Source organism: Aythya ferina (genome assembly GCF_964211825.1).
Source record: "Aythya ferina genome assembly, chromosome: 3".
NCBI classification, from domain to species: domain Eukaryota; kingdom Metazoa; phylum Chordata; class Aves; order Anseriformes; family Anatidae; genus Aythya; species Aythya ferina.
Window position 1 is genome coordinate 29,101,028 of NC_140298.1, and position 12,470 is coordinate 29,113,497.

The 12,470-nt window shown below is 40.2% G+C and overlaps 1 protein-coding gene across 4 annotated transcripts in view; it reads left to right on the forward strand.

Moving 5' to 3' along the window:
• The window catches only part of KIF26B (kinesin family member 26B), a 301,650-nt gene that overhangs the window by 35,985 nt on the left and 253,195 nt on the right, over window positions 1-12,470 (forward strand). Inside the window, exon 1 of one of the 4 annotated variants that reach the window (XM_084512199.1) lies at window positions 3,786-3,831. The exons of the other annotated variants lie outside the window; for them this stretch is intronic. The gene's annotated coding sequence lies outside the window, so the exon portion shown is untranslated. Of the gene's footprint in view, window positions 1-3,785; window positions 3,832-12,470 lie in introns of those variants that run through there. 4 annotated transcript variants of the gene reach the window in all.

A 12,470-nucleotide genomic window follows, 5' to 3' on the forward strand; every position in this document is an offset into this window, starting at 1 on the left:
GTCTTGGTCTGTCTGTTCAGGTACTACTCGTGGGATAAAAATGCATATGAACACTTAAATTTGGAGGCACAATTTTATTTTTATCACCAAAAATGTATCAGCAAGTAGAAGTGAAAAAACAAGGCCAAAGTTCACATTCAGTTAATCTACTTATCCCAAGCTGCTTAAAGTGTCTATTTTGAATGAAGTTGTGGACCCACTCTCATTTGAGCCCTAAGTTTGAAAAATGTCTGAATAACAATGCTGTAATTGCCATTCCCCCTGGTAACTGAGAACTAGCTGCAATTGCAGGGAAAATACTGAGTGTGCCTGTGGGCTTTCTCAACATGCAAAATAACCCTAAACTATATCCTGCCTTTAAAAACATCAAATACTATTACTGGAGAGCCTATGTTCTTTAGAATAAGCAAGAGGGCGTAGGAAAGGAAGAAAAGGGTCAAATTGCCTACAGCAAGTCTTGTGCTTGAGGTAGTGATGGACTGGCAGGTTGTCAAAACACAGACAGACGCTTCTGTAATGTATGAACAACATGGCATCAGAATGAATGAGCAGTGTTCTGCTTTTCCAGCCTCTTTCCACCCCCGCTGCGTTATTAGCTGCATTGCATAATTTCTGTGTGTGAAACATTTTATAGAGTCAGTATGGTGCTTGTCAAACTACCTGTCATTATCCCCCTTGTAAGGCAGTTATTCTGTCTGCTCCTGCTTTGGTCTGCTCTCTTCCCTATGGGAAGTACAGCACAGCTGACTTGGATTTCGATCTCAACCACTGCCTGAAATTGTCCCTTCGGAAATGCATTGGTTGACTTGATGGGAGCATCATTTGTAGTGAGTGCTGGGACTAGGTCTATCAGTAAGCCAAGACTTGGTGCTCTTGGACCAATGAGCGAACGCTGCTCATGTTTTTGTCTTGAATGATTCTGTTAACTTTTTTAAATTATTTGACTGAGGACAGGAGAAATGAATCCAAAGGCAAATGTTCATGGATAAATTTTTGTGAGATAAAATCTGGTCACATAAATGAGCAAATGGCAGTTGACCAAAAACTCACATTCCTTCATATGTGAGGTTGTATCTGTGTGGAAGTCTGGGAGGTTTTACTGGTGATGAAAAAGCTGGACACAGAAGTTGCAATTTCAGGCAATGTTTACAGACTGTTCTAGGACCTCACTTACAAACTTGAGGGGTTTAGCATTCAATTATAAGTATGTTCTATGCATCTATTTGTCTATAAATTATACTTATCTTAAAAGCAAAATATTTTGACTTTCTCCTGGAAGTAAAATGCAGCTGTTTAATTTGGTGACCAAAGCTGTGTCAGAATAACAATACAGCAAATAGACAAAAAAAGGAAAAAAGAAAAAGGTAGGCAAAACTGGGTTCCAAGTTCATCAAATTTGCCAAGTCTAGTCACCTACATTGTTTTACTCTGCCAGGTTTCAGATGGCCTCCTCAAACATAGCAGTGGCTCTGCCAATGCTGCGGGCAAGCCTGTGTGCATGCACCCTTGTACGTGCAGGAGGTGAAGGAACAGCTGGCTGCTCTCCTTTGAGTTTGTGCTCATTTCTGCTGCCCAGATGGGCATAACTCCCTACAGAAAGGGTTGGAAGTGTGTCAGCTGAGGAGATTCTAACACTGCAAGGTATTAAAATCAGAAACATAATTGGGCTGCCACTAATCCTATGCCTGTAAGGCAAACCCGTGACAGCAACAGACGAAGAGGAGGTAGGATGTGAGGGTGTGTGTAATATGGTCGAGGGGACGAAAAGGCTGTGGGAGTCTTCAGGGAGGTTGAAGGGAGGGGTGGGGCTACACTCCGGGTTGCCTGAAGGTGTGGAGTGAAACACAGAGCCAGGATACCTGTGGGAAAAGCACTGGGTTTGGATGCAGGGTAGGAGGAGAGATGGGACATTCAGCAGCTGTAGGGAATTTTCAGCAGCAGACTTGGTCTGCTGGCTTCTGCCCAGACTGCTGTGTCCCAGACTAAACTGTGGCTCTGTGGGCTGCAGGTGGGAACAGACTCATGGCATAGTCTTCATAGTAATCAGGAAAACCATGTTTAATCTTGTTGGATAACTTCTCTGCTCTCTGTGGGGTTGTAGTAAAGGTGAAATAAACTTGGTGGAAGAGAGCTGACTGCTCATGAACTGAAGCCCTGTCCATGCTGTTACAGGGACTGAGCAGCTGGGGCGAGTTATTCCTTCTTGCTGCTGCAGAGCTAGTGTTTTGCTTGCCTGTTGCAGAGCAGTTTGCCAAAGTAATTCACAAATATGCGTGCAGTGCTCAGTGTTATGAACCAAAACAGAAGATTTAGCTTTAGGTGCAGGTGCCCTTTGAGATTACGACCCAATTACGGTAAACTTCTGAAGTAAAAAACAAGACTGGAAGATGCTCTTCTAGGCCTGCTAAGATCAGGTTATGGAAATGCCCCATCACTCCGTTCATGTGAAATGCTGTCCTTGGTCTTCCAGTGAAGGTTTACTGGCTTTCCCTAGCATTAAGTCATCTCCAGACTAACATTTCCTTTCACTGGTGTGATGTGTTTCTGTGTCAGTGTGGTACAGTTCCAGTTCTCTCTTACAGACAGGATGATTTCTTGGCAATCTGTGATACAATTATATGTTGAAGCATGCAGTGAGGGATTATTTTTGGCCAGTGATAAAATGACGATGATTGCACATAATTGCTGAAAACAATTTTGAATTTTATTAATGAGATACTCCAAACAACATCTTGTAGACTATTGTCTCAGTTAACAGCCAATTCGTAAGAGTTAAGTGTTGTGTAATTTGCGTTTATTTCCCCTATTTATATTGAAATGACACTTGCTGTCCATAATTACCCACCCTCCAGATACAAGTTGTTGCTTTTTAGTTGCTGTTTCCCGTAAAAGAAGTGGAAATAAACACACAATTTAGAGTTGTATTGATTAGTCTAATCCAGAGTATAAGTAGGGTTTTTGCTGGGCATCTGTTTCCCTACATTTTGGGAACAGTAGCTACCGAATTGGTAAAGGCAGTGCTACTCAGTGATGATGAAATCATCTCAGCTGAGTGTGCTCCTGCCAGCTGGCTCTGCTTTGGGAAGGAGGTTGGGTCAGGGGTCTCCTGGGGTCCCTTTCAGCCCGGGGGATCCTGTGACCCTGTTTTGTGATCGGTGCCTGCTCCCCCCCGGGTTCCAGTGATGCTGAATCCAATATGAGGAAGGGGGTAGTTCTCCCAGGTTATACATAATGCTTCCCTTTTTCTTTAGGAAGTTTATTTTAGGTTGAAGTTCTAGTAGTCATGTGGGATTATAAAGGTAGGAGAAGCAATTCTCCTCCAGCAGATAAATAGAGAAGGCTTTTATGTGCATCAGTTCTTCCAGCCAATGTTCCAGAATATTATAGGTGTGAGGAAATATAGTCTATTTTAGAAAAATGGAAGGAAAATGCACATTTTCACTCACTTTTGGCGTTGATCATTATCACTCTGTTTCATGATAGTGAAAACACTGAAGCAAACCTACTTTTTCATTCTTCTCACCCCCCAGTAGTTAGAGATGCTGTAGAAATGCATATGGTCGAGAGATGTCTGGTTTGTTGTCGTCCTCCCTATTCGATTTTTTATCTACTTTGAGAGGTATTACTGCCAGTTTCCTGTAGGTGGTGTTAAGTGTTGTATAATATGATTTATCTGACTGCAGGGAAGGATGGAGAGAAATTTCAATTGGCCAATTTTTCTGCTGTGAAGCCCTGATGTTGATAGATACCTATCCGGTGCTAAAGGAACTCCATCCACATTCTTGATATTACTGTCTACAGGAAAGAGGCTGACACACATTTCATACACAGGTTTGTCTCAATCACTGAGCCTTCTTCAGACTTCTGCGCCTCTGGGTAACTCAAATTCTGTGTACTTCTTGAAATTATGTGCTTAAATAATGCCATAAGAAGTAGTTGGTGGAATAATTCAACTATTTGTTTAATCAAATAAGTGACAGTATTCAAATAATTTTTCATCAGAAATGCTGTGATCTGCTGATTCTTCAGCCTCTGCAGGAGGAGCTGATATCTTATTTACTGTGGAATTCGTAAGCTGGGTAGTGTAGGCTGAAGAAAAAGAAACAGAGCATCTTTCTCACTTTCTTCAATGAGCTGTAAATAGGATGTGTCACTGCAGTTCTGGTACACAGGTATGCAGTCTGTTGAATTTCTTGCTTATCTGATGAATTACAGGAGTGTTTCCACAGATGCTACCCAGTGCCGTTTAATCTGGAGGGTACATCTATTCCCCCTTTTTTTTCCCACTCTCTCTTTGCTGCTGCTAGCTTTGTATTAGTGCTGATTTGCTCAAGAGGAGCAGAAATATGGGATTCAGAAATGCATTGCTTGAAATGAAAGCTTTCCACATAGCTGTTAAATCTTTGAAGCTGATGATAAAATATTTGCTGTTTTTTTATTATTTTTTTTTTTCCTGTAAATTTATGAATGAATTTCTGAGGGCTGAGAGGAACCTCATGAAGTTCAACAGGGAGAAGTGCAAAGTCTTGTACTGGGGAGGAACAACCCCAGGCACCAGTATTTGCTGGGGGCTAGCCAGCTGGAAAGCAGCTTTGCAAAAAAAGATTCTGGTGGACACCAAGTTGACCGTGAGACAACAAGGTGCCCTTGAAGAAATCCCTGAAGGGAGGCTGTTAAGAAGACCAAGCCGGGCTCTTTTGTGTGGTGCCAAGTAACACGATAAGAGGCAATGGGCACAAACTGGAACACAGGAGCATCCCAGAACACTTTTTCACTGTGCAGGTGATGGAGCACTGGCACAGGATGCTCAGAGATCCTGCAGAGCCTCCCTCCTTGGAGATTGCAAAAGCCTCCTGGACATGGTCCTGGGCAACCACCTCCAGAGGTACCTTCCAACTTCAACCCTTCCATGGTTCTGTGAATTCTTTCTTGTGATTTCTCCCAACAGTGAGTTTAACAGCTCTTGGCCATTTCCCTCTGCTTTGAACAGGACTTGAAGAATAAGTAAATCTTGAATGATTAAAATTGTAGCTCTTGAAATGGGATGAGTTGGTGAGAAGAAAACTGAAGCATAAGAAACTTGAAAATCTGACAATTGGGATCATTTGATCAAACTTTAAATTTCCTGATCTAATCATAGTTTTCTTTGGCTTTTCTAGAAGTCTGCAGTAATCATAGAAATGAAATATTTCCTTCAACTTTGCAGATAACACTGGAAACACGTTAGTTTGTTGGGTCAATTTTGAAGAAATGGTGCTATTAAACAGGTGTATAATCAAACAGGCTTGCAAATAGTAATCACTGAGTGAGAAATTACGGTCTCTTTTAGGCACAGGGAGTATCTAATTAATCCCTGAAGCTATGGGTGGGCTAGAATACACCTGCTGTGATGTCTGGAAGATGAGACCTTAGGTGGCAAGGGGCAGGAGAGCAGAGGGATTAACTCCCTATTTAAAAACAAAGCAAACCCCAAATACAAACCACAGTATTTCTTTTTCTCCAAGCTTATTGTAGAACTATCATTTTTATTTTTTGTGTAGGTCTGCCTCTGACACTTTGGATTACTTTCAAATTTTGTGACGGGAGGATCACACCCGGATGACTCATTCACAGAAGGAATATCTGTCCATCAGGCCCCTTACATATTTTTGTTAACAGACATCGAAGGCTATACATAGTAAGCACACAGTTAGTGGTACTTGCAGGAGGAAATGGTAGTCTTGTGCAGAGGTATCTCTGTGCTCTGATCTTCCTGTGAAGGGTGGGTTGGAGTCTTTCGGTCTGTATCCGTGCGTGTATGCTTTTTTTATTTTTTATTTTTTAGAATCTTTATTATGTGTAATCTCGGGAGATCTGCAGATACCAAAATGGCTTGTGTCAAATAAATCAACTAGCATGTGAAACATGAGTATATACCTTTTCATAGAAAATTTTATTTTTTCCTCTTTCAAGAATAACATTTTTAGTCATCTAGTGTAACATCTCGTCAAAGTTGAGGAATATTTCATTATTAAAGATAAACACTTTTTTACTTGCAAAATGGTTTCAGCTGTGTTGTGGTTGGATGTGAATGTGAGACAAACCAGAAATAAAGTGGAACTTAATTCCTTTTGGACGGTTATGCACTGTTAATTCTGCAGTACACGCCTTACAATTTTTGTGTGTGCATGTCGGATGTTTAAAACAGTTCCTTGGGTGCTTGAATTTGTAAATTAAGCTGAAGCAGGAGAGTGAGTGTGGAATTCAGGGCAATATATTGTCCTTAGTCTTTGTACTGTCTCAGATACATATCTAAAAAGTAAGGTTTTCTCCCAGATAATCCTGTTGTTTTGTATTTTGTTAGGGAGATTGATGGATAGCTTGTTTATAAATGATTGATAGCTTGTTTACAAACACTAGTGTGCTGATTATTACTATCTTAATTTTGCAATAATTACATGCTCTGTAGATTTTAAGAGGGCTGGCACTGAGTAGGAGGTACAACATCTGAAACCAAATGCACGTCACTGGATAGAAGCCCTGTTGAAGTTGGTTGTTCCAAAGATGGACTGGTCCCAAGAACCTAAGAAGTTGTAGGATAAGTGATAAGACTTCTACTGTGCCTTCTGGTTTGCAGCTTCTGATTAATATATCCAAACAGTATAAAGTAATGGAGTTTAACTTCAGAAGCTTTAGTCACTTTTTTTTTTTTTCTATGTATTCTACATTTTCCTTATTCTATAGATTAAAGTATTGAGTTCAGTATGTGTGTGTGTGTTTGTTCCCCCTCCTGCCCAAAACTTCAGGTTCTGTGAAACCTTGGGATTAGCATCATGAGTGCTAATTATTAGTCTTACTAATAATTACTAATTATTAGTATTATTTTATTCCACTAAATCTGTGGTGGGATAGACAGGTTGCAAATTAGTTCTCCTTTTAGAATGAGCGTTACATGTTTGTCTTAGAGCCATGATGTTGCATACAGAGAGCATTTATCTCCCTTCTTCCCCTGCTTGATTTGCTGCCCCAAGGGAAAGCAGGACCTTGAAAAACAAGATTTGATTACATGAGTGAAGGAGAAACTGACCTTGAGATGCTGTACCTTCTATAATTGGAGGGAGGGAGCATAATGGTTTAAGCATATACTTGGTTGGAGAGAGATGTGCAAATCTTGCTTAGGGAGGCAAAACTCTGAAGCTCAATTACTGTCTTACCTGAGAGGAGCTTAATATTTTTGTCCCTGCTGTTTCATTTCAGGAATGGTAACTGATGTCGCAGGCAGTAATAGGAAAGAAACCTTCACAAAACCTTTCCAGAAGCTGACATTTCACGCTGAGCTCTTTTGTCTGGCAGCAGCTGGCTTGGCAGCTTGCAATCTTGAGCTCCAGGTGTTGGAGCAACCTTCACTCCAAAACCTGTCCTATTATTCTGCCTCTTCTCCTGTAGCTGTATGATCAGCGACGTGTTTTGTGAGGTACAGGAGTGCTGACGGTTGCTGCCCATGCCTGAGAAATGAGATGTTTCTGGGTCCCTAACTATTATCTAGACATAGGTGACACTTCAAATGAAGCTTTGACGTCAACATGAAGTGGTCGTTGGTGTCTGTGAGCTAATCCTCTGTGCCTAAGGTCAGCACTGTTTATGTGAAAATAAGCACAGGAAAGATTTTTTTTTTTTTAAAGCATTCTTTTATGTGCCTTCAGACTTGTTTTGATGCCAGTTTCAGGCACTTTATGACACTTAATGTCTGGATGTCTCTGGGGTCTTGTGAAGCCGTGAGGGTTTCAAGTGTGATGGAACGACTTCTGTCCGAGTGTTTCTGTTCAGGCAGATTGCAGTGCTCCTAATATATGTGCTTGGGCCTAGGCAGTTAATCTATTTGTCAATACAAGGATCAGCTATTATTAACTTTCTGAAACTTACATACTCAGGCTTTTGTAATAAACTGTGACTCAGTACTTAAGTCAGGTTCTTGTTACCATTGCCTGACAGGAGGACTTCCAGGCTTGAGACACAGCCTGCAGAGCCTATTGAACGTTATGCTTCTCAGAGAGCACCTTGGAAGAAAAACAGCATCAAACCACCAAGATGAAAAGTGCTAGAGAGCCTTCATCTCATTCCTTTCTGAATGCTGCAAGGCTGCTGCTTAAGCACTTGAACTCCTTCCTGAATTTGAGGGTTTTCTTTTGTCATTTACTGGATTAATTGCTGTTACTTGGAGAAACAATGAAATGTCTTTATTTTCCAAATGGAGAAGTGGTGTTGCATGTTAGTCCTGTCCTGTAAGGCTCCTTTAATGCTTCTCCTGGACTGATAAATGTCACAAAAGCTACCAATATGCTTGTTTTTTCATCAAGACACTGCTGAAAATGGTCTGGTACTGGACCCTGGAGCACCTTGTACTTGCAGTGCCATGCTCCACGTTTTCTCAGCCTGACAGTGAACTGAGAACTATTGATCAAGAATGTTTTTTTCAGCCAGCTGTGTGCTTCTTTAGTTGTAATGTGATCTAAACCATATTTCCTTAGTTTATTGGAGAAGATCATGTGGTTTAGCTCCAATACATTAAAGCAGTCACGTTGCACATCTACTACTTTTCTGCCATCTTTTAAGTCATATATTGACTTGACTTTTTTTTTGTTGTCTCTGACTGTTCTTACTCCCTGCATGATTCTAAGCCAAGTATTTTTATTTAATTTTAGTATTTTTATGGCTGTCAAAGCTGTACTGACCATACCTTTTCATTGCTTCCTTCCTACTGCTAGTAATTCTGTCTGTCCTTTGGGGGTTCTACCTATCCTGTAAGAACTCATTAAAAACTGCTTTATTCTTTGTGTTCACAGCAGTTCGCATTAAACCATGCCAGCCTAAATATATTCCATGTACCTACCTGTATTATATCTTTTTTTTTTTTTTCCTGTTTTTCTATCCCTAGTTCTTAATTATGTTTAAAAAATAGAGAAAAACAAAAACCGTGAAGACTAAGGCAAAAGTAACAGTCGGTGCTGTGACTTCAGGTATTTCTCCACCTTTTCCATTGGTTAACAGAAAACTTTCCTATGCTATTGGATCTGTGTATTCTGCACTCTGACCTATTTCTGTATGTTAATCTAAATTCCCTATAGTCATTTTAATTTCTCTTGGTAGTTGCAATTCATAGCGTGTCTGTGTCTTAGCCTTTGGGACTTTTATATCCCTGTGCTCGTACTAGTCTCTTTATACTTGCTGTTATCAATGTATCTTTGTTTTCATTTTTTTACAGCTCCTTTTTGACTTTTAAGATGGTGAAAGAGCTCTTGATGAAGCCGTATTGAGCTCCCGTTGTATATCTTGACTTTCATCCCCCAGAAGACCACTTTGCTGTTGGGTCTTTTAATGTTACCCTCCTATAGAAAAGAACTGCTTTTCATTTTCCCTTCTGAGTTGCTTCCTATGGGATCACAAACTCCCTGGCCTCCCTCCCCTTTCTTGCTCATTGTTTCAGGAGCACTTCAACCTAAAATGCCTTTTATGCTTAGAGTCTGGCAACTGGAGGCATTTGTGACAAAGGGGATTTACAAATATGATCACTAATTTTGATATAAATGACAAACTAGGGTGACTTGAGGCTGAGGGAAACTTGAGTCCGGAAGGGCTCGTGTTACTCACAATCGGATTAAATATCTAGAAGGGGAGAAACTCTCATGCATCAGGGCACAAACAAACCCCTAAATGAATTGGTATGAGATGGATGAACCACTACTGTGATCAGATACAGCTATTTCTGCGCTTTGCTGATAACCTGAGGGGTGGCAGATTGGTGTACGGTCTGTCAGAAAGAAGGGAGAAAAGAACTGCTTCTTCCAGTGTCTGTCAATATGTTTGTATTTCTGGATAAGGATTATATAATCATAATAAACATCAGTGTTGCTACTGGCTGTGATAGGAATTATTTCCTCTGGGTATGTGTGAGCTGTGTATGGGATTAGGTGCCAGTATCTCTAATGGTGGTGTCCATAGAGGAATTTCTTTCAAAGTTGGTGGTGATTTTAAATCTACCCTTGTAACAATTAATTTGGTTTATAAATGAAATACATGCAATTATTTCTCAAAAAAAAAAAATATATATATATATATATATATATATATGCAGAGACAGAGGTAGATTCCTTAAAGATAACTAAAATGCTGTAATTTTCATGTTGTGGTCGGTCCGTAGAACATTTTCTTCTGTATTAGCCAGCACGATCAGCTTCATGCTTATTGTCCATGCCATGATATTCAAGTCACAGATACCTTCAGATGCACAGCTACTTTAAGCACAGAGAAACTGAGCCTCCTCTATTGATGCTGTGCATGTGTTAGTGAGGAATATGGCAAACATGGATGGAGACTAGCCATAATTTCACTCTGAAGTTCGTTATTCTGTCAAATTTTTCTGCTTAAAAAGTACTAACAGTCCTTCAGCTGCTTGCTTTTTTGATGCAGCTTAAATCATGTTCCCATAACACCCTTTGTCTCAATACTGTTTATATATATAAAGTTATATATATATATATATAAAACTATATAAAGTTATATAAGTTATATATATATATAACTTTTAATTTTTAATCTATCACTTGGTATATAGAGCAAATAACAAGCTTTGGAAACTAGGAAATTGCTTTCCATGGGAATGCTTGTTTGTTTTGGGATTCCTGTCTGGTTTCCTAACCAATTAACAAAATGGTTTTGCTCTGTTCTTAAAAGCATTGCTGTGGAGGAAGGGGTGTTGAAAGCTTCTTAAACATAGTTGTAACTGTGAGGGAGACAGACCACCCGTTTTCAAAACGTTCCAGAGAACAAAAGACGTTCATACTGACAGATCATATGTTCTGTCATTGTAATACCAAACTATTAAGAAAAACTGTCCCTCAAGGCAGAGCATTTCATTTATTTTCCTTTGAGTGAGTAACTTGTTTATTAAGATGAACTAAGTGCCTAAATCCAGATTGTACTGCACACAAGGAAAATTGATTTATCACAGCTCTTTGGTATTGGATGTTTTGTATTTAGAGAAATTATCTTTAGTTTTATATTAATGAGAATATTTTGATAGAAGCAGTGGGATGAAGAATCAACTCCTGCTCTAGAATATGCAAAGGATTGTTTTTAAACCCTTTTATTTGTGAAATTGTGGTGGTGACTAACAAGATCTGACAACAGGCACAGGGAGTGAGCAAGAGAGTCGAGGACCACGTGCATACCCGTCTTCATTTGCTCTCTTAAAACGAGTAAGGAAAATACTTGGTATTCTTACACAAGCACTGGATTTTCTTTAGGGGAATAAAGAGAAACAGGCATGCTCATGCTGAATTTTTAAGCAGGTTCTGCACATGTATTTTAAGTAGGGGTCATATGGTCAACATGGACTGTTCCATCAGAAGACATGGCATTCCTTTCCTTGGAGTGATATCAGTTGTTTCCCTGAGAGGACTGAAGAAAGGAAGGGGAAGAGGATGAACTCAACAAAGCAAAGAAAGGAATTCTGCATAAGGCAGGGAAACGTTTGAGAAATTATGTGCTTGTGTGTGAATGCGGAGGTGTGGGAGGCAAAAATGTTCTGTGTCTGCATTTGCATCTACGCCTGGGATCTTGATCTGGCTAAAGAAGGGACTGAAGCTCGGGGAGACAGTGGGCACACAAGAATTAGTGGTAACAGTTATAATCAAAAGGAAGTAAAACCCAGCACCAGATGGTCTAACCTTGCGCGGTGCTACTCAGTCATCTCGTGGGGACACATGGTGCTGATTAAGCTTAAAAACTGCAAATAATGATATAAATTAGCTGGCTAGTGCTAGACTGTTTATGATCCCTAGCTTTGCAAGATTTTGTTACCTCATCTGAAAAACATCAACTCACAATCATGTCTTAAGCTTTTGGGATAGGGTTTAAGGAAAACCATCGGTAACATTGCTAATGATTTCCCCTTCCCATTCCCCTTGATCTTCCCTTTTTTTCACTTAATTCTCCTCTATTACGCTCACTTTTATGTGCATTGTAGCTTTTAGCACGTTGGAACTGGTCGTGGTTTTTCATTCCATTCTGTCAACTTGGGCTCAGACCCCTCTCGACTCTTCAAGCTGTGTTGGGACATGGCTTTCTAACTCAGCTATGCCACTGAGACTTGGGAGTAAAACCTTCTCTGACAGGCTGTGAAGCTGAGAAAGCCACAGTGATGCTCAGCCTCACTTCCTCCATCTGTGAAAAGACGAAAAAAGGGTGGAATGAAGTGTGTGTTAGCTGTCTTGTTTTACAGGGATTGCAAGCTGCCCAAGGAACATGTGGACCTTAGCTGAGCGCTTGAACAGTGTGTAGCACGTGTGCTGACTTCAGCTGATTTCTCTGAACCACAAAACAAGCAGTGTTATATTGTTCCTATCTAGCAACAAGGATCATCGAGGGAAGGATTAGATTTAGAAGTTGCTGTTTGAGGACAGCTAATGTAGCCACCCCAAATATTGTTATAA